Source organism: Rhineura floridana, chromosome 15 (assembly GCF_030035675.1).
Source record: "Rhineura floridana isolate rRhiFlo1 chromosome 15, rRhiFlo1.hap2, whole genome shotgun sequence".
Taxonomy (NCBI): Eukaryota; Metazoa; Chordata; class Lepidosauria; order Squamata; family Rhineuridae; genus Rhineura; species Rhineura floridana.
The window spans coordinates 22,266,885-22,291,808 of NC_084494.1; the positions used below are offsets into that span (position 1 = coordinate 22,266,885).

Genomic DNA, 24,924 nt, shown 5'->3' on the forward strand with positions numbered 1-24,924 from the left:
GCCAGTCCTCTCTCTCCCCTCTTTGGTGAAGTCTCTCCTGCTTGGATTGACACAGTGACCTGACACTGGGTGGACGAGAGAGAGAGAACAGAGAGGGGAGGGGAGGGGAGAGGAGGAACGGCGGCCGTCGATGCCAGGATTCTGCTGAGCTCAGGCGGGCTGCTGCTGCTGCTGCTCTGGGCAGCCAGCAGAGCTGAGGCCGTTGACATTTCCGGTTGCAAGTGCCCAGCCAATTGGCGATCACAAGCGGCTCGCCGGAGCAAAGAGACGCAGAATATGATCATCTTATTCTGCTGAAAGAGGAGGAGGAGGAGGAGGGAGGCAAGAGAAAGAAGAGAGGCTAGGCCAGGGGTGAAGTCCTATGAAAAGGTGCCGGGGTTTCAGGTCTATATTGGAACCAACGTTGTTGCTCCTCTTTCTTCCCCATCCCAGGCAGTCTAGCGGATAAATGTACTCTGCACACGCTCAGAGGCCTCTCGCCTTGCCATCGTGATGTTTAAAACGGAATGGGGATGAGTGCGGCGAGAGGGCCGACTGAGCGGCACCGAGGGAAATTCTCCTCGAAGCCCACTGCTATCTACGATGAACAACGGGCTCTGAAGATGGTCAAAAGCCCTTATAACGTTGCCATCTTCCAGAACTGAGATTTGGTGCTGGGAGGGGGAGGGGAAGGAGGGGGAGGGGAAGGAGGGGAAGGAGGGGCGAAGTCCCCCCCCCCAACCCCACGGCGATTAGTGGGTCTCAAGCCCTGGGGTTCCAGCCTCCCAAGAAGCAGTCTGTACGCTCCCGGGGGTCCTCTCCTCTCACTATCTTACAAGACTGAGCTTTGGGACTGAAAATAGGGTCGGGGGTTAAGAGTTGTTGGGGAGGCCTGGGATTAAGCCGCCCCCTTCCCCTCCGGACGAAAGACCGGTCGTTTGAGTGATGCCTCTTGTCCGGTGGGTCGGCGACTCGACGTGTGGCACCAGCAGAGGATGTGGCTGCTCTCCGGCGGCGCTGGAATACGTGCGAAGAGAGCGGCATAGGTCTTCCTCCGCGTCCCTTAAGGCTTCTCCAGAGTTCCAGGGGCGCTTGGGCTTCTTCTTCCCAGGATTTTTGTTGGGGGCGGCAACGATTCGAATGCCCAGCGCCAGCCGCTTTAATAATAACCCCACTTATTAATAACAATACTCATAAAAAGTTGGTGGAACCGGCTCAGCCCTTTGGATCGCGAGGGGTGGATTGGTGGTTAATATTGTGTCTGGCGGACAAATCTGGAGGAGGAAGAAAAATCGTCCCAGAAAAGCATCTCGCGTCTAGTTATGCAAACCTGGGCCTCTAGCGTCTAGCAATCTCCTTTCGGCCGGGTAAGTAGTCTCTGAGTGGGGTGGTTGGTTTTGAAAAAAAAGAAATGAACCAAAAGCCAAAGAGGAGAAAAGCAACTGCCGCGGTGACTTCAATTTTTTCCACTCTCAGCAAATGAAAATGGGGATGTGGACGGGTGGACGGCGTCCTGTGTGTTGGTTTTGAACACAGTTCGTTTGTGGGCACTCCTTACTAATGCTTCAGTCCTATTCACTCTTACCTGAGTGTAAGTAAACTCAGCAGGGCTTACTTCTGAGAAGACATGCATAGGAGCTGTTTGAGGATAATCCCATCAACTGGGTGATACAGGTACCCCTAACCTGTTCTTAAACGGATCAACGTGCAATCCTGTCCATGTTTACTCAGAAGTAAGTCCTCTGGAATTCAATGGGCTTACTCTTGGGTAAGTGGGGTGAGGATTGCCGTCTGACTGGGCACTCGGGAGCAAAACTGCAATCCCGTGTACGATTACCCGGGAGTAAACCCCGTTGAACTCTACTACAAGGGCAACTTTATTACAAAGCAATATTGTGCGTGTTTACTCAAATAGGACAGTATACCCCGCTGCAATCAATGGAGCTGACTCCCAGGTACATAGGATTTCAGTCTTTCAGTGAAAGCCTATGTCAATCTACTCGGAAGTAAGCCCCACTGTGTTTAGGGAAGCTTACTTTCTGGTTAAGTGTGTTTTAAGGATTGCAGCAGCCTTCGTCTGCCATAGCAAGTGTATGAGAAATTCTATGGCACTTTCAAAACAACAACAAAAGTTTTATTCAGCGCGATTCTATGCAGGTTTGCTCAGAAGCAAATTCCCACGCTATTACTCTCCAGACATTTTGCAAGGGATAGCAGCCTTGTTGCCCCACGAACTTCGATGGACTCTAGATCTAAGGACAAAAACGCACCCCGCAACCAATCTGTTGTCGGATATCCGTCCCATTGACTTGTGGAGCTCGCTTACCCACGTCTTTCCCCCCTTCTCCGGGAAACTGCCTGACACCGAGTCAGACTATCGGTCCATCGAGCTCACTACAGGCTACCCTGTCTGGCAGTGGCTCATAAGCCCCAAGATTTCAGACGGGAGTCTTTCACAGCCCATCCTGGAAATGCCGGAGTCTAAATTTGGGACCGTTTGCATGCGACGCAGATGCTCTTCCGCTGAGCCACGGCCCTTGTCCAAAGTCCACTGAATACAGCGGTGCTTCGAAGCGACAGACATAGGGACCAGGTTGTAAGACAGACAAACAAGCACAAACAAAAGCACAGAAGGCGCTGAGGAATCGCAGCTTTGTGCCCGGGGCTGTCGTATGCTTGTCCCATTAAATTGGATGGGGCTTGCTCCCAGGAATGTGGGAGCCTGAGAAGTGGAGCCTACTTGTACATGGACGTACGATTCCATTGATAGATATCCAGAAGACTAGACTCTCCTGTGTTTTTTTAAAAAAAATAATGCTTGGGATCCGAAAACGGACACTTCCTCGAAAGAAAGTCGCAATGAAATCAAAGGGGGGGGGTTACTTCCGAGTAAGATATGGTGCGGGGTGGAAGTCTTCGGGACGGTTGCAAGATATCAAGTAAAGCACTAGGATCTCCGGCTCCGCCCCTCGCCACCCACAGTGCCCGTTTCTGGTGCTCAATCGCGTGGCACTAGCTGGGGTATTTTGGGCCAGCCAGCCAGCCTTCCCCTCTCCACCCCTCGCTCTCTCCACCACAAAGTCCTGACACAACCCCCCTGGACAAGCTAATCGGTGTACTGTATCTTTAAAAGGTTCAAACCGCTTTCCCAAAGGCCTAAATAGCCGGGGGTGCGGGGGGGGAAGAGGGGGGAAAAACACACCACGGCGGAGATAGAGAAGCTTGCTGTTTTGCCTCTACAAGAAAAAGAGGGGGGGAAAGCAAGGGAAAGCAAACGCAAGCAGCAATTCCGATTGTGATGCGGCTTCTCCGGGCGGAATTCATCCCTCGCTGTCCAGAGGCCGCAGGAAGACGCTTCCGTGTGGGTTTCTTCTTCTTCGTCTTCTTCAGCGTGGATTATTTTTATTCCGAAGAATAACAGAGGAAGATTGGTTCCGCCTGGAGCATGCTCACAAACTGCAGAATCTCCCATTATTAAGCTTGCCCAGGGTGTTGTGTTTTTTTCTCCTCCCCCCCACCTCGCTCTTTCCCAAATTGATTTTGTTTTGAAGCTGAGCTACAAACCATCAGTAGCCCGAGTGACCTGCCTTCCCCCACCCTCTCATTCCTCCCTTGAAAAAAAAAATCGCATGCATTCTTCTTCCAGCAGGATGACATAATAATCCCCCATCTCCGATCCTTGCCTCCCTCCCTACCCACCCCCCCTTTTTTTTGAAACAGGTGTTAGTAAAAGAATAGGAAATCACCACCCGGCTGAGCGGAAGAACGTTTCCTAATGGAGGGAAACAAGACGCCAAGTCCAATAAATAATAGATATATTTGAAAAAGTGGAGAGGATCAGCTTGCGGCTAGACAGCCAAGGTAAGGCGATGGCTCTTTCCCTATTTATGCCGCTGCCCCCTCGTGTCGTTTGTGTGTTTTGACTGTTGCTGCTGCTGCTCTTTGCTGGTGGAGGGCGACGGTGCTGGCACCAGTAGAAGAGAGCAGATTCCATTTTGCCTGGGTTGCCGAAGAGGTGTCAGGTTGCTGTTTCAGAGTACGCTCGCTCTGCCTTTGAAGCTGTGCTGTGTCCAGCGTGTGTGCGTATTCGTTCCCCCGAGTAGGCTGGAGCTCCGGGGTAGCGATTTTTGCAGGGCTGATGGTGGGCGCCTGAAGTAACCTTTCCGCGGTGTCAGTTGGCGGCTGTTAACCCTGCCTGTGCCTTGCGCCATTGGAGGCCTGTTGCGGAGAGGTTGGGGGAATGGGGTGGGGGGAACTGGAGTTGTACCCGGAGGACGCAGGGTGCTAAGGGAAAGAGCCACGGGAGGGCCAAAAAAAAAGGGGGGGGCTTGGATAAGGCAGTGAATGATTTTGCAAAAGGGGAGGGGGAGAGGGAGAAGGGAGGTGAATATAGTTGCAAACTGGTGAGGCCTTCCTATGCCTCCTTCAGTTGTAAGTGTGTGTATAAATATAATATTTTCTTGCTAAGTCTATCGCCTGTGCGGAGAGAGCTGTGCAGTTTGCCCTGCAAAATGTTGCCAAGAGCCTGCTTCCTACTGCAGTGATCTTTCTGATTAAGTAAGCTTGAAAGGGGCATGAATTCATCACTGCTGCTTGGTGTAGCCAGATTTTTTTATTTTTTGCTAATGGGTCAGAAGGAGGCCTCTGTGTTTTATCTATACGTGTGTGCGTATGTCACTTGTTAGGAAGGATGGGTGGTGGGTAGCAAAGCCTCTTGTCTGTTGGAGATGCTAAGGCTGCCGTCCTAACCCCACTTTCCTGGGAGTAACCCCCATTCAGTTTAATGGCACTTACTTCTGGGTAGACAGGTATGCACTGAAAGCTCATCTCCCTGTTCCCCCCTGCAATGAGTGTAAATGACTGACCACTGAGGTGGTGTTTTGAGTCCTGCTTTATGCTGTTGCTGATTGTGGTTGTGCAGCCTTGGCTTTGGTGCACTTCACTGGTGGCTCCCAACTGCTGTTTAGAAAAGGGATGTGCTTCCTATCTTACCTCTGGATGGACTCGCCAGTGTCTTTCCCCATTGCCCCACCACCAAAGATGCTGGCTGATAGCTGTGATTGTGTCCAAGAGACGTTTAAGCAGCATTCAGACTGTTGGGCTTTGCATCCTTCTGGAGCCAATTTCCAGGATCTTGTCCTGCTGGCAAATGCTTCTAAGCCCTGCAGAACGAGATGGCAACCTTTGCCCATCAGCCTCATGCGGTACCTGTCTGACTACCTATTTTTGCCCGTGTATGAGCTCCCCCCCCCTTTTCCCTGCTGGGTTTCAAGGGAACTGCAAAGCTATGATTGCAGCAGTGACTGCAGAGGGCTGTTCTCGTTGGAAGCAAGGAAAGAAAAAAAGGGGGGGGTCTTAAGGGCACCCGAGTGCGAGTGCACAATCTGGCGAGTCAATTGTTGGGTGGTAATTGGCCCAGTTATTACATAACAATAGAGAGGCGGATGCAATGTAAGCAAAGTACTGCCTTTTATTGGATTAATAAGAACTCCATATAGGAGAAAAAGGGAGTTGCTTTTTTTGCTCAGTTAACCGTTTCCTGCTGGAAACATTTACCAGTCTTTTGGCTATAAATGGGGTATTCTGGTGCCAAAATTTGAATCTCCTTAAAAGTACTTTTAAAAATAATAATGTTGTCCTACATCTTTATAAAAGTCACCTGAGCCAATTGTTCTTGTTGAGGTGTTCATCACACACTGGATAAACAAGGAGCACTACTACATTTCTAGGTCAAGGATGGGGAACCAGTAGGCTCTCTAGATGTTGTTGGACTACAAGTCACCTGAGCCCTGACCACTGGCCATGCTGGCTGGGCCTGATGGGAGCTGGTGTCCAGCAACAGCTTGAGGGTCATAGATCCCACCTTCCGATCTAGGCAAACTTATAACCAGTCAGTAATAGAAGGTAAAACAAGATTTGTTAGAAGGCCACAGTCTTGCAGGCTGCATTTGGGTCTTCATCAGGGGAAACATTTGATGTTAAATAGCACTAGAGTCATTAAAAATGCATATTAGTTTTTTTTAAAAAAGTTTGTATTGCAAATTTTAAATGGCTACATTGTCCAGCTTCTCTGGATATTCCTCTTTACAAAGAGCTGGCTCTAGCTTGCAACATATTGGACCAATCTTCTAGCAATGTAAACCACCTTTGCAGTTAGTTATTGATAATTGATTTTCTGTTCTATTGTAATGCAAGTCTGACTGTGCTGGACTAATGCTGACCTCTGGCCAGAATGTTTACATGACCAAGCATTGCAACAGTTAGTACCCTTGGCAACGGTAACTATTGATGCATATGTGAAGGACATATGCCTGTTTCCAATATGGACTGCTAGGGTGAATTTTTTGGAGCCAATAGTTGTGCAATTCTTACTGCTGTCATTCTGCTGGTTGAATTGGAAGTTACTAATAATTCCGCTAATGAGCTTACTGGTACAGCAAACAGTTCTTGATGGCAACAGTGTTGAGTGAGCTCCAAGCCTGAGTTTTGAACTGAATCCACACTTCTTCAGTGGAATGTTATAATTTTAAAAACAACTTTTTAGGTTTCCCCAAAGGGAGTAGCATATATCCCATTTTCTACACCCATTCATAAGTTTGAGTTACAGCTTTATGTCCCTAGGTCTCAGCTCTTAGAAGGAAGGGGGTTGATTCCTCCTCCTCCTCCCTCTCTGTGCTCCAGAGCACACCAGGAGCCATATAAGAGTTGTCTTCAGTCTTGGCTTTCCTGCCTTTAAACACCTGCAGGCAAGCTTTGTATCCTTCTCCTTCCTGCCCTCCTCTCCCATTTCCTGTAGGAGCAGGGCTGGCATTGCCATGATGATGTCATTATGCTGTCTCCTTCAGCTGACTTGACTGAGGTCCATCGTTGTCATGGCAGTGGACAACATGGTGGTTCTTCTGCCATAGGCCCAGTGTTCCAGGTGAGCAGCCATTGTGCTGGATGTTGGGGACAGGATCTTGGTCTGCCAGGAGAGGATTGAATTGGGCCCAGGACACATTGTTTGCTACATTTGGTGCCACAAAGTTTCAGTTATTTGGGAAAGTTACAGTAACTACACTGTGGTCTTGTATATGACTGTTGTGTTAGAGTCATCCACAGAGCTCTGTACAATGATACAGTGTAGCCTTTCCCAATCAGTTGCCCTCTAGATCAGCCTTAACCTTTTCCCACTGCCAGCACCCCTTGGATTTCCAAAATATGCTCTTGCACCCCCTGAAAAAATACCGTTCATTTTAAAATTTAATTTAATTTTAATGTGTGTTTTAGCGTAACTTAGCTAAGATAAATGAGTTTTCCAAAATCTTTGAACAACGCCTTGCACCCCTAGAAAAAGTGTCTCGCACCCCCGGGGGTGCGTGCAGCCCAGGTTAAGAACCACTGCTTTAGATGTTTTGGACTACAATTCACATCAGATGGCCGGTGCTGATGGAAGCTGTGGTCCAAAACATCTAGAGGGCACGGGGTTGGAGATGGCTGGTGGAGTACTTAGCATGTCTGAGGACTTAAAATCAGGGAGATCCACATTCAAATTCCCATTCAGCAATGAAGCTCAATGGGTGTTGGTCTCTCCCAGTTTAACCTATCTCACAGGGTGGTTGTGAGGAAAAAATATAATTGGTACTGAAACAAACACATTCTACTCCAAAGCAACTCAAATTCTCTGTCACAGAATGCAAAATCATGTGATGCATTACTTTATGGAAGGAATGCATATTTGCATATATTTATTTTTCATAATTTATTCTGCTTCTGGTAGTTCTTGGAAGGAGCAATCTAGTATGAAGCCCTGGCCTCCCAAAAGTAAGTTAGGTCTCATCTTTAGCTTCTGCAGTTTCCACAAGAATTGCCCACCCACTCTAAACCCACCTTGGCATCCTATGTATGCAGCCCACACAGCCTCAAAAGATAGGAGAGATGGGCGGGTGGAAGAAGCTCCCTCTCTGCGATCCGTGGCAGCTACTCTTCCGTGGATCGTGGAAAAGGAGTGCTACTCCTCCCTCATCCTATAGGGGCCATCGGCCAGAGCCTGACCTGGCCGCCCTTTGGGACCGGCCCTGAAGTCGGTTACGAGTTATGGCAACCCCCATTAGAATCTGTCATGAACCACCCTGTTCAGGTCTGTGGTTTCCATCTCTTGTTTTGTCTTCTTTTCTACTCCCTTCTGTTTTCCCATCATTATTGTATTTTCTAGTGAATCATGTCTTCTCATGATGTGTCCAAAGTAGGATAACCTCAGTTTCATCATTTTAGCTTCTAGTGATAGTTCTGGTTTAGTTTGTTCTAACACCTAATTATTTGTGTTTTTTGCTGTCCATGGTATGCGCAAAGCTCTCCTCCAGCACCACATTTCAAATGAGTTGATGTTTCTCTTATCTGCTTTTTTCACTGTCCAATTTTCACATCCATATATAGAGATTGGGAATACCATGGTCTGAACGATCCTGACTTCAGTGTTCAGTAATACATCTTTGCATTTGACGTATTAGGAAAATATTAACTTGGAATAAGTTTGCACAATATTGCTTTCTGATTCTTTGACTAAGCGACAAGCTGCATTTTGTGTGGCTTTGAGTTAGGCAAAACAACCCTCCTCTTCTGGCAACTGCACTGCTGGGTCAAAAAGTCTGTGAGTGTCTTGTTGCACCACAAAACCTGAGTCTTGACTTGGAAGCCTTTATTGCCTTGTGTCTTTTAGTCAGGAGAGACCGCATGATGTCAAACTGCTTCTGCCAGTCTGCCCAACTGCTGGTTCATCAAAAGGCTTCAAAACTGCTCTGGGTGATTAGAATTAAAATTCATTCCTGACTCTGGATGCCCCTTCAGCATCTGCTGCAGTTGCCTTACTCTGCTTAATAGTAGGGCTGACCCCTCTATACAACAGACTGTTTATTTTTTCCCCTTAAAAAAAGGGCTTGGGGAATAAGTGGAACCTGGCTGATGACAGAATCATTGTATGCATGACCCAGATATTAATTTAGAGGCAGCTGCTTGAGTTGCGATCTAGTGTGGGGGGGTGGGCAAAAGGTTGATTGGGATCTACTGGTAGATCTCTGACTGGTTTGTGGTAGATTGGCAAGGATGTCTGACTCTCAGCAGTTTTAACAATAGCAATTGAAATTGCAAGAAAAAATGATTCGCTGCCATCGCTGACTTTCTACTAATCATTTATTTCTCAGCCTTAGGGCATTCCTTATCTGTAAAATAGAAGAATGCATTGGTTGATTCCCCCCCCCCCCCAAGATATTTGTATAGTTGTTCTGGTCAGTTGGAGAGTTTTGTGTTAGAATCCCTGATTTGTAGTAACTGATATGTAGATTTATAATTGGATGTGCACGTCATCCCAGCATGTGACTCTTGAGGTGCAGTAGATAATTGTCTTTGCCTCCAGCAAGCTATTTTCCGTCTGATTCCACACACCCAGCCATTGGTTTGCACCTGGCTTTGGCTGGTGGGACAAAACCTGGATCCCACAAGGTTGAGGTCTGTCTGCAATATTGCCAGGGTTGGGAGAGTCTGTGGCCCAGAAGTCGAATGTGGCCCTTTAGGACTGTCTGGCCTGTGGGACTCTTCCTACACTCTTCCTAGACTTCCTATGCCTCACTGCCTCTGCTTTGCACCCTGATTGTCTTTGCCTGGCTGGAACGTGTCCTGCATACCTCTCTGGCTCCCAATGGGAGGAGAAAGGTGAGGTAATTGACCTTGTCTCTGCCCTTGGTGGGCACTCCGAGTGCCCGGCAAGTGCATAACCAATACAAATCTTCACCCCACTTCCTGTGTAGGGACTTCTTTTTGCATTGGGCAGAACTCCTCTGACCTTTCCATAGCCACAAGCTTGGAGATGGAGAGGGGATTTCATTGCATTTTGGAGATGTCTCATCAGGGCAGGGACCCTTAGGGGAGGGAACCACAGAGGTCAGCCAAAGTGTGTGCTTAGCGCAAAGGTACCAATGCACTGAGCACAGAGAGGGAAGACCTTGCTCTACATTCCATTCCTGTATTCCATGTACAACACAGAGAGACAGTGTGGTGTAGCAGTTAGGGCTTTGGTCTAGAACATGGGAGACCAAATCCCCAGTCCACCATGAAGCTCACAGGGGAATCTTGGGTTAGTCACTGTCTCTCAGCCTAATCTTCCTCACAGGGTTGTGGTGAGGAAAACCTGGAGAGAGGGAGAACCATTTTCTACCTCCACTGTTGGTGACAGTTATGCCTCTGAATATCAGTTGCTGGGAAAGCAAGTGGGGTAAGCTGTGTTGCACTCAGGTCCTCCTTGTGGGTTTCCCATAGGCATCTGGTTAGCCACTGTGAGAACAGGATGCTAGACTAGTTGGGCATTTGGGCTGACCCAGTAGGACTCTTATTTTTTTTATGTGTGCGTCCACTACTATGGGTTTCTTGGAGGAAAAGTGGCATATAAGTGTTGTTAATGTTCAAGCATCTTTTTTCATCATTTCAAATGGATGTTCTGTTATTAGTGTCATCCACAGTTGGCAGGAGTGCATTAAGACAAAAGTAAAAAAAAAAACATTATGAATGATGCTGCAATTCAGGCATGTCCCAAAAAGCAAGCTTTTATAGGGGACATCAGGAAAAAGGGCTAAATTCCCTGAGTATCTCTTTTGGTTGGAATGCAGCTCGCGAACATAAAAACGAAAGCATGTCATGACAAAGCTGTGATTTTGCACATCTTGAGTATTACTGTTACATAACAGAAGAACTATGGGAAGAAAACATGTTTAATTTCTAAGTCTGAATGTTGGCCTTGGTTACTAAAGGCCACTGGGGCAGCTGGCTGTCTATTAGTGTCCCAGATTTTGAAATTGATATTAACTTTGCAAAGAGCTGTTTAATATTAATCTAATATTTAGTCTTATGGTCTAATGGGGAAGCTGGTAGTTCAGAGATGGGTCCTAAGAACTATTTATGGAAAGGAGCTGGCAGAGCTGTGTTGAAAACTTTTTCAACTATTTGTTGTGTGGGTAGGGAAGAAACAGAACTCATCCCCAAAATTGGGAGAGGGTTCCTGAGTCTTTGTATGTGTGTGGTCGTGGTGGGGAGCCCTTATAAGACAGCCAAGAGTTTTTCACTTTTATGGCTTTTAAAACAATTGATCCCCTTCCCCATCTAGGGATGGAAAGACCTCTCAATTTCAGTTCTCTTAGTTTGTCATTTCTGCAGCAATGTTTGATTTTTAGTGTGAATTTCTCCTACTAAGCACATTTTTGTATACAGGTTTTGACTAATGCAGACATTTTTGCTAACAATTTCTCCTTATATAAAGCATTTTTGTAAGCTGTTTTCACTAATATATTTTGATGCAAACTTTCTCCTAATACATGCATTTTTGTAAGCGTTGTTTGGAGAATTGCATCGCAATATTCGGATCAGTGCGAATTTCAAAGGATGGCTGTGTTTCAGTTCTCATATTGTTTTGGAAAGTGTGAATTTGATAAATTCTGTTTGAAATGCAAACTGAATAGAATTTCTCCCCCCTCTCCCCATCCCCCAGTCTTACACTGCTCAGAGGTATAAAGCGCTCTCTTCACTGCTGGCTGCACTTCTTGGAATGCATTGGGAATGAAGCCATATTGAATTGTGTTGTTCCCAAGGCATTCTGGGAAGTGTGGCTGGTGGGAAGGACCACAAGGCTCTCTCTGCAGCTTTCTACCATCCACACTTCCTGGTGAGACTCAGTAAGTTAGGTGGCAACCCCCTTCTGAATGCTTATAAGAAACAACCCCCTCCTCAGTGAAACAGCAGACCTTTTTTTCCTTGGGGAGAATATATTTTCTGGGAAAAGTTTAGGGAAGTGGACTTTCCTTTCCCTCTGCACGCAAGGAAGCCTTTCCCAGGGATCAGGTAACCCTTCTGAACAAGGTAGCCTGTGGCACTGTGGAGGAAGAAATGCTTGTAAGGGCTGTGTTGATCTTGGCTATCCTTCATGCTGACCTCTCGCTGCTCATCACTATAGCAACAGCACAGAGTAGGTGCAGGGAACCCTGTGGCTCTCCAGGGTTGCTGAACTACAAGTCCTATCAGCCCCAGGAAGCATGGCCAATAGTCAGGGATGATGGGAGTTGTAGTTCAGCAGCATCTGGAGGGCCAAAGGTCCCCCATACCTGTCACAGAGCCTGATCATCACCACCATCTACAATTTTCAACAGAAACAGCAGGGACAACTACTGTATCAGCAACTGTTTGACAAATGTGTAGTGGGAGACAAAGCTTTTATTTTTATTTTTTTTGAAAGGTAAATATAGTTAGTCCTTCAGTGATCTGTAAAGGTAACATAGCCTACAGACAGCATAGAAGGTGGGCTGCAGAGCAGGTAGGGGCCCCTCGTTTAAACCCTGGCATCTCCAGTTTAAAAAGGGATCTGGTAGCAGATGATGAGAGAGACCTCTGCCTGAGTCCTTGAAAAGCCACCGTCGGACAGCATAGACTAGGCTAGATGGATAGTCTGACCTGGTATATGGCACCTTCCTACTTCAGTGCTTGGGTCCTCTCATGCTGAATGCATATTCTTTGTGTTGGATGCTTGGGGAATTTGTGGGTGTACTTGTCAATAGTGATGGGTGAATCTGTCAGTTCTGGTTTCCATGCTTTCTTATTTTTCCAGTCTTAAGTTCAGTTCAGCACATTTCCATATAAATTTTAATTTTAATTTTTTTTTACAAAGGTCTTCATGAAAATTCATCAGTATTTGTAGCATGCATTTCTTGTACCAGATTTTTGCAAGCAATTTCCCCTAATATAATGCAGTTTTGTATATTTTGCAATTGCTTTGTGATAAGGCTTCTTTAATGTCCCACACTCCACCATGCATATTTGTGCACTGGTGACTCTGGAGCACTAGCTTTCTTCTCCCTTCAGCCTGTAACGTAGATTGATCCCTCACCTGAGCAATCTAGATACGATTTGCTAAACTTGTTTTGCTTTCAGCTATTGAGTGTTGATTTCTCTGCTCTGTGTTGCTTGGGTGTGAATATTTTCTGGACTATTAGTGACTGTTTCAAGAGTCACTAGGAGTGGTAGTAAACTGCTGTGGTTGTGCATAGGTGAGAGGAATTTGCCTTATTTCCAGAAGGAACATGCCAACTAGGTGTGCAGTGACTGTAATACTTGCCTTGCCTCTGTAGCATTTGGAAGCAGCCCTAATGTGTGTTGTCATTCCCATTTAATTTTTTATTTGGGTCCAAATCAGTCTGTCAAATCTGAAGCTCTGTTTCTCCCTATTGACTATAATGTGGAATCTAAAAACAGATATAGCTTGTTTTCCTTTTCCTATAAGTGGAAGAAATTTGCAGGCAAAAGAGCCCCTCTAGAGTGGCAGATCCATCCAAGTTCGTTTGTTTTTGGTGCTGGGAAGCTTGAATTTTTTAAAAAGAAATGCTCTGTTTTCTGTTAGAATTGAATGCAAGTTGCAGGCATAGCCACCCCTTCTGAGGAGATGAAATCTGACAAATTTCAGAAAGGTCAAGTGGTTCTTCTGAAAGGGCAGACAATATTTTTTGGGATGAGAAAATAGAAATCGCGTTGACTCCTCTAGTTTTCTGTGGTGAATCAGTTTGTAAACTGGGGATATGAGGGGGTGCCACTGGATAACAAACATGCCAAAGTTTAGACAAGGGGCTATTGTGCCCTGGGCTCCTTTGGAAGGAAGGATATACATATATATAAATTGAGATTATTATTAATAGCCAATTGATTATACCTTCATTATTAAGAAGTCACAGGTTTTCCTTGCTATCCCCCATTCCTAGAATTACCTTTCATGAAAAAGAGAGAGTGTGCTGTGACTTTTGTTAGGAAAAAGAATGATTGGAAAAGGAGCAGACCCCATTAATAGGCTAACTCAGATGCTTACGCCTTGCTCACACAGCCAAAACAGGACAATGACGGCCTGTGTGAAGAATAAGAACTCTGTTTATTTACTTCAAGTAACTCTGTTTGTTTACTTCAACATCCATCCCTAAAATCACTGTGATTGCAGTGGCCTCAAAAATAATTCACTGTGATTAAAAGCTAGAGCTGTCTGTCAAATGGGGAAGGGCCATAGCTCAGTGCTAGAGCGTCTTGCTCTGGTGCCAGGTTCGATCCCTGACATCTCCAGACAGATTATTATTATTTTTTTTTTTTACTAAATTTATATTTATTAAATTTATACCCCGCCTTATGGCCAAAGAGTTGAGAAAGGCTCCTGTCTGAAATCATGGAGAACTGCAACCAGTCAGATTCGGCATGGATAATACTGAGACAGATGGACCTGTGGACTGACTGTGTATGAGGCAGCTTTCTGTGGGTTCTTAAAATGAATGATCTCCCTTTCCTTTCCACCCTTCTCCTCCTGAGCTTTGGGTATTTCCCCAGTCAGTTTGGTTTTCTTTCTCAGTAAAGAAGAGGGGAAAAAAAAGAAAGTCCATACATTTTAACTTTCTGGAAAAAATGAGGCCACAAAACAACTTGAAAGCTTAGGTTCTCCCTTAGCGATGGGGAAGAAATTCAGTTTAGCTTCCATTTAAAGGTGAACTTACTATTTCACACTTTCTGAAACGAAACGAGAAATGAAGCACAGCCATCCTTTGAAATACGCACAAATTTTGCAGTGCCGTTGTCCAGCCAAGGAATGTGTACAAAAAAGGTTATACTAGGGTAAAGTATGCATATAAATGCATATATTAATGAAAAGTGCATACAAGATATATTACCTCAGGGAAAATTGCTTTGAAAAATGTGTATATTAGGCAAAAGTGCATACAAACATATATATTTGGAAAAAACTTCCACGAAAGTGCTGATGAACTTTTATGAGGACTGTTTAAAACCAATTCATTGAAGAATGGAAAAATGAAAAACCAAAATTAATAGATTTGCCCATCCCAAGTTCAGTCTGACTTGGGAATGTGATGTCATGATCTGAATCATCCCAATTTACCACATTAATTTAGGAACACACTCCGACAGCTGTGTGATTTTTACATCTATGAAATGCTTTCGAACCAGCACTAGCCAACGGATCCCATCTCTAATTAGGAGTACTGGGAGAAAACTCTCTGGGTTTTCAGCTGCAATACAATGAACTGGTTTATGCTGATCTCAGCTATATGGTCTTTTACTCTGGCTTGCACGGATCCTGTTGACAGCAACTGGAGGCTCTTCTATCACCTGCCCCCAGGCAAAATGGTGATGGTGAGCTTTTCCATAGTTTGTGGGCTTTAAGGCCTTATTCAATGTTACTTGGGTTTATCTATCCCTCTTATTGTTCAGTTAGCAAGTATAATGAAAATTAGTGTGGGAAAGGGCTATGGCTCAGTGGTAGAGCATCTGCCTTGCGTGCAGAAGGTCCAGAGTTCAGTCCCCAGCATTTCCATTAAGGCTGGGAGAGACTTCCTGTCTGAAACACTGGAAAGCCACTGCCAGTCAGTGTAGACAATATTGAACTCAATGGACCAATGGTCTAACTCAGTATAAGGCAGATTTATATGTCTACGTTTGAGGTAGGTGGGATGACTTTGATACCGAGATATTAGGAATTAATTATTTTATTTATTTATTTATTATTTGATTTATATCCCACCCTTCCTCCCAGTAGGAGCCCAGGGCACTCTCTGGGTGTTCAGTCGCATTTTATAGTATTTTGTTTGTACTGTTTTATTGTTGTAGCATTTTAACTTGTACCCTGCCTTAAGACAGTTTGACTAACAGTATATAAATACTTTTATAAAGCAAGAAAGAAATATATGTTGATGCCAGGGTTGGAATATCTAAATAGTGGACTGTAGTCTTATAGGTTTTTTTAAAAAAAACATGACAAATCTGCTGCCAGATATGGCTGCCTTATTTGATCCTCATGGGAGAATCTATCCACCTTCTAATATTGTAAGGAAAAATGACAAGACTTCCCTTCAAAGGAGCACAAATGAAAAATGATCCCAAAGGCCAGAAAAAACAATGGTATATCTGTGTGATCAAATTCCTGTTTTTGTCCTATGCAAGCTCAGAATATTGTATAGGATGCAACATTTATCATCTTGGGAGGATTGGGGGAAATCATATTATCAATGTAAAGAACATGCTTCTAGCTCTTCTGGATCTGAGAAGATGTATTTTTAAACAGCAACAACAAAAGATTGATTTATTACGTTTGTGTCCCACCCTTTATCAGGAAATTCAGGGTTGTGTAGATATTCATTCTCTCTCTCTCTCTCTCTCTCTCTCTCTCTATCCTTGCAATAGCCTGATGAAGTAGGTTTTATGGAGAGATGATGACTGGCCTAAGGTCACTCTTATGGCACTGTGGCTTGGCCTCCTTTGTTTTGGTCCAAAAGCTTAATCTCACGTCGGGTCTAGATGTGGCCCCCTGTACAGTGGGAATCTCCTCAGGCCCCATGTCTTCCTGGCCCTCCTTTGTCCCCTTTATGTGTATTTTCTGCCTGGCTGGGACGTCTCCTTGAACTCTGATGCTTCTTGCTTGCTTGGATGGCGGTTATGAAGGGATATGTGTAGAAACTAGCCTATAAGGAGATCTTTGGCTATAGGGCAGCATACAAATGTAATAAATAATAATAATATAAAGATAAAATTCACATTTTTTGTTCTGCCCACTTTGCCTCTTGCCCCCCATGCAGCCCCAGAAGGTTGACCAGAAGGGAGTGCAACCTTCTGTCTGAAAATGATTCCCTCTCCCTGCCCTAATCACTACATTGCACCAGTCCTATCAAGATTGATAAGGGATAGGCTTTGAGTGGCTTTTCTTTTAAATGCTTTCCAGCAAATGCTGAATTAAAATTATGCAACTTTGTACTTTGCTAATTTGGAATTCATGTAACTTTTTGGCACAGAATTTGGCCTTGTCTTGTGGCAGACATTAGTATAGAACAAGTGGGGCCTGACACAGAATGCTGCAGTATGGAGAATTCCTTTCAGGGTTCCAGCCATGCCCCTTTCCAGGATACTCCATTCCTGTTCCCCCTCCCTGCAATGGACACTCAGCTTTCTGGGGTCACTGAGCCACAGGCTGCTATGGGCGTTCCCTCCCCTTAGCTTTTGTTCTTAATTTTTTGGGGGGGGCGGGGGAGATAATTCTGCAAGCCTTCTGATACCTCCCTCTTGAACAGTGCGTGGATAGTGTCGTTTTTGGCTGTAGAAGGATTAACCCTCAGATAACAAGTTTGTTCTTTGGACTTAGATGTGGGGGAGAAATTCAATTCAGTTTGCATTTAAAGACAAATTTACCAAATTCATACTTTCTAAACAATATGAGAACCAAAACATAGCCATCCTTTGAAATCCACACTTATCTGAATTTTGCAACGTAGTTCTCCTATCAATGAATGTTTCCCAAATGCACATATTAGGGGAAAGTGTGCATAAAAAGAATAAATTCATGAAAGTAACATACAAACATGCATTCTATTAGGAGAAATTGCCAGCAAAACTGTGTATATTTGTCAAAACTGCATACAAATTGTGGTGTTAGGAGAAATTAGCAATAAAATGCTGAAGAATTCTTATGAATTTTCAGTTCTCCACATTTCTGCAGCAATCAGATGATAGGAAAAATGGGAAATGCAGAGAACCAAAACTGACAGATCCTTCCATCCCTAACTGGAACATACATTTTGCCGTACCCAAGGTCATTGCAGCCCTTGTACAATGGCCACCATTTTTGGAGGATCTTTGGGAGGGAAGCGGACCGCGTTTAGCATTTTAAAATCATGACTAAGTGCTGAAGCTGTTTCTAAGCTGCTAAGCCAACCTTAAGCCCATAGATCAGTTAAACGGCTTGTACCAATAAAAAGGCTTAGAGTTTTCTAAGCACCTTAAACAGATCTAAAGCTTTAGTATAAAGCTGGGACCAAACTGTAGCATGGTATTTAGCTTCTCAGTGACACCAGACAGCCCTACCCAGCTAAGCCAGCTAATTACAAAACTGAGACCCTCCCCCTGCCTTTTTGAAGAGCGGATGTTGAATCAACCGAAAAGATGTAAATACAGGTAGTAAGTCAATATACCTTCTTATAATAGTTCCATATTTAACTGTGGGAGTATTTAAATATGGGACTAAGTTAAGCATAGGAGTTGTTAAATGCAGCATTTGGTTACAAATTGTCTAGGACTGTATTTGGTGACCCTAGAGAGAGGAATGATCTTATAAATGGAGTGACATTGCTTGAGTATAAGCATATCTTGTAATCTGAAACAGTGCAATCTTGTACATGTCTCCCTAGAAGTAAGTCCCAATGGATTGGGTTAATGTGTATAGGGTTGTAAGTTTAGGTCAGTGGGAAACTGCAGCCTCCAGCTGTTGGACTTCAATTCCCATCAGCCCCAGGCAGCATGGTCAATGACAAAGGATGATGGGAGTTTTTTTCCAGGAACATCTGAGGGCCACAGGTTAGTCATTCATGTCATAGAAAACCCAGAGCCAGTTTTGGAGCTCTACTGTGGTCCCATTGCTCGAGAAGGTGGAAGCATGACCAAAATACTAAGGGGAACTACGTTCTTCAATGATTCAAACTATTGGTTGCCTTGAACCTAAACCGGGATGGAGCCCCGTAACACCAACATTGGTAGCAGATTCAAATTAATAGGTTCAATAATCAAAATCAGGAAGTTCGTTCTCCAGTGTCATGTGAAAGAATTTTCTCCCTCATAGAATCATAGATTCCACTCCTTGATTAAATAATTGGTGTCCTAGTTACTGTGGAGTCCCCAGTTGCACTTGATAGATGAGTGGGGCAGAAAGAAGGCAAGATGTTGTCAGTGCTGCCCAGCCATGCTTCAGCTTTGATCTTGTTTCCATGAGACAATTGACTGCATGGCCAGCTCTGAGAGGAGCTTGGGGGTGGACCAGAGAGATAACTTCTCTCCTCTGGTCCATTCTCCGACTATAAGTTAAGGTCCTGGCCCAGGTTTTGGCATTGCCATCACTGACTTTGTTGTTGTTATGTGCCTTCAAGTCGATTTCGACTTATGGCGACCCTGTGAATCAGCGACCTTTAATCAGCGACCTCCAATAGTATAAACCATCCTGTTCAGATCTTGTAAGCCCAGGTCTGTGGCTTCCTTTATGGAATCAACCCATCTCTTGTTTGGCTTTCTTCTTTTTCTACTCCCTTCTGTTTCCCCAGCATTATTGTCTTTTCTAAGGAGAGAAAGAGAGCCAGTGTGGTGTAGTGGTTAAGGTGTTGGACTATGATCTGAGAGACCAGGATTCGAATCTCCACACAGCCATGAAGCTCACTGGGTGACTTTGGGCCAGTCACTGCCTCTCAGCCTCAGAGGAAGGCAATGGTAACCCCCCTCTGAATACCGCTTACCTTGAAAACCCTATTCATAGGATCGCCATAAGTTGGAATCGACTTGAAGGCAGCCCATTTCATTTTTCAAGCAGAGAAAAGGGTTTTGGGGCTGGCAATTATCCTGCCTTCTGCATATATTTTGATGCTAAGTACAAACTATATTTCTTGCATGAGAGAAAAAAGTAAAAAAAAAAGTTAATCTGACTAAACTGGGGACTAATCTGGGATTTCTAAAAGTTTTTTTGATACTGCAAATGATGAACTGTGTGTGATTTTATTTCCACCTCCTGCTGTCAGAATGTCTAACAAGCTCAGAAGGTGGCCTTGAGCTCTTCTTCAGAATGCTCCGGATTCCAAGAGGCACTAGACTGAAACAAGGCAACACAAAAAGGATAGTGGTTCATAAAGTTATGCATGGCATGAAGAAAGAGAGAAGCCTTACCCCCCACCGATCTCTTAATACTAGAACCCGGGGTCATGATCCAACAAAGCTGAAGAGTGGGAGATTGAGGACAAAGGAAAGAAAGTACTACTTCACCTACAAAGTTAAAACTATGGAATCTGCTACCACAAGATGATAGAGGTGTGTAAAATTATGCATAGTGTGGAGAAAGTGGATAGAGAGTCGTTTTTCTCCTCTCATAACACTAGAACTTGGGGACATCCAACGAAGCTGAATGTTGTCAGTTTCAGGACAGACAAAAGAAAGTGCTTCTTCACACAGCGCATAGTTAACTTGTGGAATTGGCTCCCACAAGAGCTGTGATGGCTGGGTGGCTTTAAAAGAGATTTAGACTAATATGGAGCATAAGGCCATCAACAGCTACTAACTGTGTTCCAACTATGTTCTACCTCTACTACCAGAGACAGAATATTAGCTGCTGGAAATCGCCAAGTGGGAAGAGGTGCTGATGCACTCAGGTCCTGCTTGTGGGCTTCCCATAGTAATCTAGTTGGCCACTGTGAGAACAGGATGCTAGGCTAGATGAGCCATTGGTCTGGTCCAGCAGGGCTTTTATGTTCTTAAGATGTAATGATAGCCACCAGGATAGATGGTTTTAAGTGGCAGACAAATTTATGGAGGATAAGGGTATTGATTATCACTAATCATGATGGCTGTATGCTGCCTCCAGAATCAGAGGCTCCATGCTTTTGGTGCATGCTGAGGACCATGATCGGGAGAGAGCTATAGCTCTCATGTCTTGCTTATGGGTTTCCCATAGACATGTGGGAAACAGGATGTCAGACTAGGTGGCGTTCTGGTCTCATCTGGCAGAACTCTTAAGTATTTGTTCCAAGATGATGTAGTGAATGTGGCGTGAAACTTCAATGACTTTAAAAGAGGATTAGACTAATTTGTGGATGCTAAGGCCATCAGTGGCTACTAGCCAAGATGGCTATGTTCTCCTTCCACTGTCAGAGGCAGTACACCTCTGAATACCAGCAAGTGGGGAGAGGTGCTGTTGCACTCATGTCCTCCTTGCAGGCTTCCAGTAGGCATCTGGTTGGCCACTGTAAGAACAGGATGTGGGACTAAATGGGCTTTTGGCTTCATCCAGCAGGGCACTTCTTAAGTTCTGTTTTATTGTTCTCTGGGAAAGACCAAGGCTCTCAAGCTGAGCATTCAGCTTCCAATAGCAGCTAGACAAGTGCCTTTGCAAGCTCACAAGCAGGAATGAAGTCAATGGTTTCCTGATAGTTGTCCTTTTCACCTGGTAATTGGAGATCTACTGCCTGTGAATATGAAAGCTCTATATAGTGATTGAGGCTAATAATCTTTTTGAGTAACTGTTCCTCCATGAATTTGTCTGGCTTAAAAAGCCATCTATTGCAATGCCATCGCTGTAAGTTGATTATTCACTGTGTGAAGTAATACTCTCTCTTTTGTCAATCCTGAATGTTCTGTCAATTAACTTAATTGAGTGACCAAGAGCTCTAATGTGAGGAGAGAAGAAGAGAAAAAACTCTTCACTGTCTCAGTGCTATTCATACTCTTAGAAGCCTATCTCATGTCCCTGTTTCTCCCTGCTGCAATTATTATATTTGTGGGCTGTTGTTTTGGGCCAAAGGCCTCCAAAGCGATGAAAAGCATATTCAGATAAGGTATTATACAGTTGATCAACCATCAATCAATGACAGTGGGTGGAATCCAATGTTAGCCCTACTCAGAGTAGAACCACTGAAACTAATAGACATGACATAAGGCTGCAGTCCAGAACATGTCTACTCAGAAGAAAGCTCAATTGGGTTCAACGGGACTTACTCCCAGGTAAGTGGGTACAGTATTGGATTACAGCCTAACTTAAGTTCACTGATTTCAGTGAGTCTGTTCTGAGATGAATACAACACAATGATTTTTATGACAATATTGGGGGATAAGAATAAAACATCCTGCCCCTGAGGGATTAAAGGGGGCTAAGATTTAAAAACACACACTCCATACTCTTTCCAGTGTTTGCTTAGAAATAAATCCCATTGAGTATCGTAGGGAAGGGATGTAGGCCAATGGTAGAGTATCTGCTTTGCATACAAAAGGCTCCAGGGTCGATCCTTAGTGTCCCCAGGTGGGCCTGGGAATGTCCCCTGCCTGAGACCCTAAAAAGTTGCTGCCGGTCCATGTCAACAATACTGAATGCTAGATGAACAGTGGTTTGGTTTGGGTATAAAACAGTTTCGTATGTTCTGGTAAGGCTTAGTCCTTGATAAGTATGTGTGGGATTGTGGCCAGAGCTGGCTCTAGGATAAACAGCACTCTGTGTAGGGAATGCCTTTGTCATTCTTCCTCTCCCCAGTCAGTTTAGCAGCATTGCCAAGTTGTGCAGCTTCTGCAGGACTGCAAAAACCTGGCAGTGGAAGAGAGAGGCCCGACTGGTCTTGTGGGTTGCCCTGCAGTACATAGATGATATATAAATGAGCAGTGTCTTCCCAAACATCTAGGTAGCACTGTGAATTCTCCTGACATTTCCAGATGCAGTTGCCAGAGGTGAATGTAGCTTCTTAAGGGCGAAGCTCCTCAAAATGTACTTGTGATCTACCATGCCGGGTGAGAGACTCATATCACTGGCAATCCCATCTATCAAGAGTGACATCTCCTGAAACCTGTTTTTCTTGGCCTGTCTGCTGCAGCTTGCACAAACCAAAGCTTGCAGTGCTGCATTCTGAACAGAGGCATTGCACTAGGGCAGGTGTGAGGAACCTTTGGCTCGCCACATGTTGCTAAACTATAACTCTCATTAGCCCCAGCAGGTATGGCCAATGGCCAGACATGTTGGGAATTACATTTCAGCAGCATCTGGAGGGTCACAGGTTCCCCATACCTGCTTGAGGGCAAGATGGTGGAACGCTGCATATTTTACTTTTAACTTTTTGTTTTGTTTTGTAGCAAATAACCTTTGGAAAACATTTTTTTATTTTAGGAAATCCATTACCCAAGATATTTTCTCTGCATTATTTAAAAGTTATCCAATTTTTCTGCCATCTCATCTGGGTTATGCTGATGTGTAAGTTAACTGCTGTTTATGATTTTAGACAAGGTAGACTGACAGCCTTAACAAAGCTTGTTTTTGAAATGTAACAGTTTTATTATTATTATTATTATTAATAATAATAATAATAACATTGATATTTAAACCAAAGATACCATTCTTTATCACTTCAGCAGGGTATTTTGGATTTGTTATATTATATCTAACTTTGTAACGTTGACAAGATGGTGTATTTTTGTTCTTGAAAATAATAAAGGTTTTAAATGAAAAAGGTCTTTATTTTTTTTAAAAAAATGGCAGTGGTGGTTATTACTACTACTACTATTTATAATGCTTATGTCATTTGTAGTGCATATTGTGCTTGGTTTTGACAACTCAAAGTGAAGCCTTGTTCTGCTGATTTTTAACTAGAACAAAGGACTTAAAACTGGAAATGGAAAAAACCATATTTTAGGGGTGTAGGCTTACGATCTTTGGTTGCTTTTCTGTAGTGGTGCCAGAAAGATCTGCCACTGTTGCTCCTTTGCTGTTGGTGCTTCAGGGGATGTATCATGGCAGAGGAGAGTTTGGATCCGCGAGATCCAAGGCCATCACCTTTTCTGGATAACTTTCCCAGAACAGAGGAAAAACGATGTCAGCTCTGGAACTGGCATACCCATTTTCCTTTCTGCTGAAATGAATGGGAGGAAAAAATTCACACACACATGAAAAAACCACCACACCTTTTTCCTTGCAGGCAATTGCCTGGCAGGGACTTGCACTTGGTGGCTCCTCTGCCATGGATTCTCCTTCTCCCTTGTCCCATTAGCATTACTGTTTGGTGGAAGTTCAAATTTGTGATTAGTACTCATACAACCTGTAGAGTAGTGATGGGGAGACTGTGGTCATCCAGACATTGTTGGACTACACCATCATCCCTGACTATTGACTACACTGATTGGGTCTAATGGGAGTAGGAGTCCAGCAACATTAGGATGACTGCAAGTTCCCTGCCCCTGTTGCAGAACTTTGGAAAATAAAAAAAGGTTAAAGACTCTGGGTGGTATTCAATGCTAGTCTTACTCAGAGTAGGCCCATTTCAATGGGTTTACTCTGAGTAGGACTTAGTTGAATATAGCCCTCTGAATAGTGCAGAGAATACACTCAACAAACAACGAGGCACTGAGCTCAGCTTGATGCCTCCTTCAGTTTGGTACCCAGGATGCGTGTTTAGCTCGCTCACCCCTAAGGCCAGCCCTGATTGCAGCCTTGGAGTTGGTGGATTGGAAAATGGTCTAATCCTTGCCTTTGGTACCTCCTTCAGCAGTGCAATACTCTTTTTGAAATGGGGGTAACCCAATTGTACATAGCATTCTAAATTTGGCTATACACAGATTTATGTAATGGGATCATACTTGCTGTATTTCACTGGCAGAAGAGACAAAAAATAAAAATACTCGAAATGAGCTAAAATGGCATCTCTGCCAGGCAAGTCTCCATGCAGAAACAATAGTTGGGGATTGAAATTCATTCAGTTCTCTCATTGATCAATTAGGACTGGCAGCGCTGGAAGATGTGGTAACGGTGCATGCAAATAGCAAATTTAAAAATATTGGGCTCCCACCCCCAAGTTAAATATTTGTCAATCTTTTTATTTTGTAGGAGTTGCATTTGCATTCACAAGAGTTAGATACTGGTGTCTTGGCAATGTATCTCAACTGGTTCACAGGGGCTGAATCAGATTTTTAAAATATGAATGAACTGAATTTGAAGTCAAGTGGTTAATTGTTTGACTTTGCATGGGGATTCCAGGGTCAAACTCGTTAGTTTTTAAAAAACCAGCCTCCTAGCATCACACACCATCTGAATCTTGTGTTTACAATTTAATAAATGGAAGTTATCATTTGCCACCACTCCAAATGGATCTTCATATTTTCTTCTCAGCCCTCTAGACATATGGGACTGCCTTCTGTAAAACCAAATTTATCTGCCAATAATATACAGCAGAGCATTTTAGTATTTATGACTGTTAGATCCATGTCTTACTTGTCCATTGGCCTACTCCAGGCGGTCAACAAAATTTCCCTTCAGGAAATCAGTTACAATAATCCATTATAAAATCATAGCAAACCAAATTCTTTACCCATGAAAAATGATTCTTGATGGAAACCTGG

General features: G+C 44.1%; 1 long non-coding RNA gene across 1 annotated transcript; it reads left to right on the forward strand.

Moving 5' to 3' along the window:
* Nucleotides 1–1,003: 1,003 nt before the first annotated feature.
* LOC133370457 (uncharacterized) lies at nt 1,004–22,986 on the forward strand. The gene is made up of 4 exons (XR_009759134.1): nt 1,004–1,346; nt 3,700–3,840; nt 19,584–19,869; nt 22,255–22,986. It is a non-coding gene; the product is annotated as an uncharacterized LOC133370457 (long non-coding RNA).
* The last annotated feature ends 1,938 nt before the right edge of the window (nt 22,987–24,924 follow it).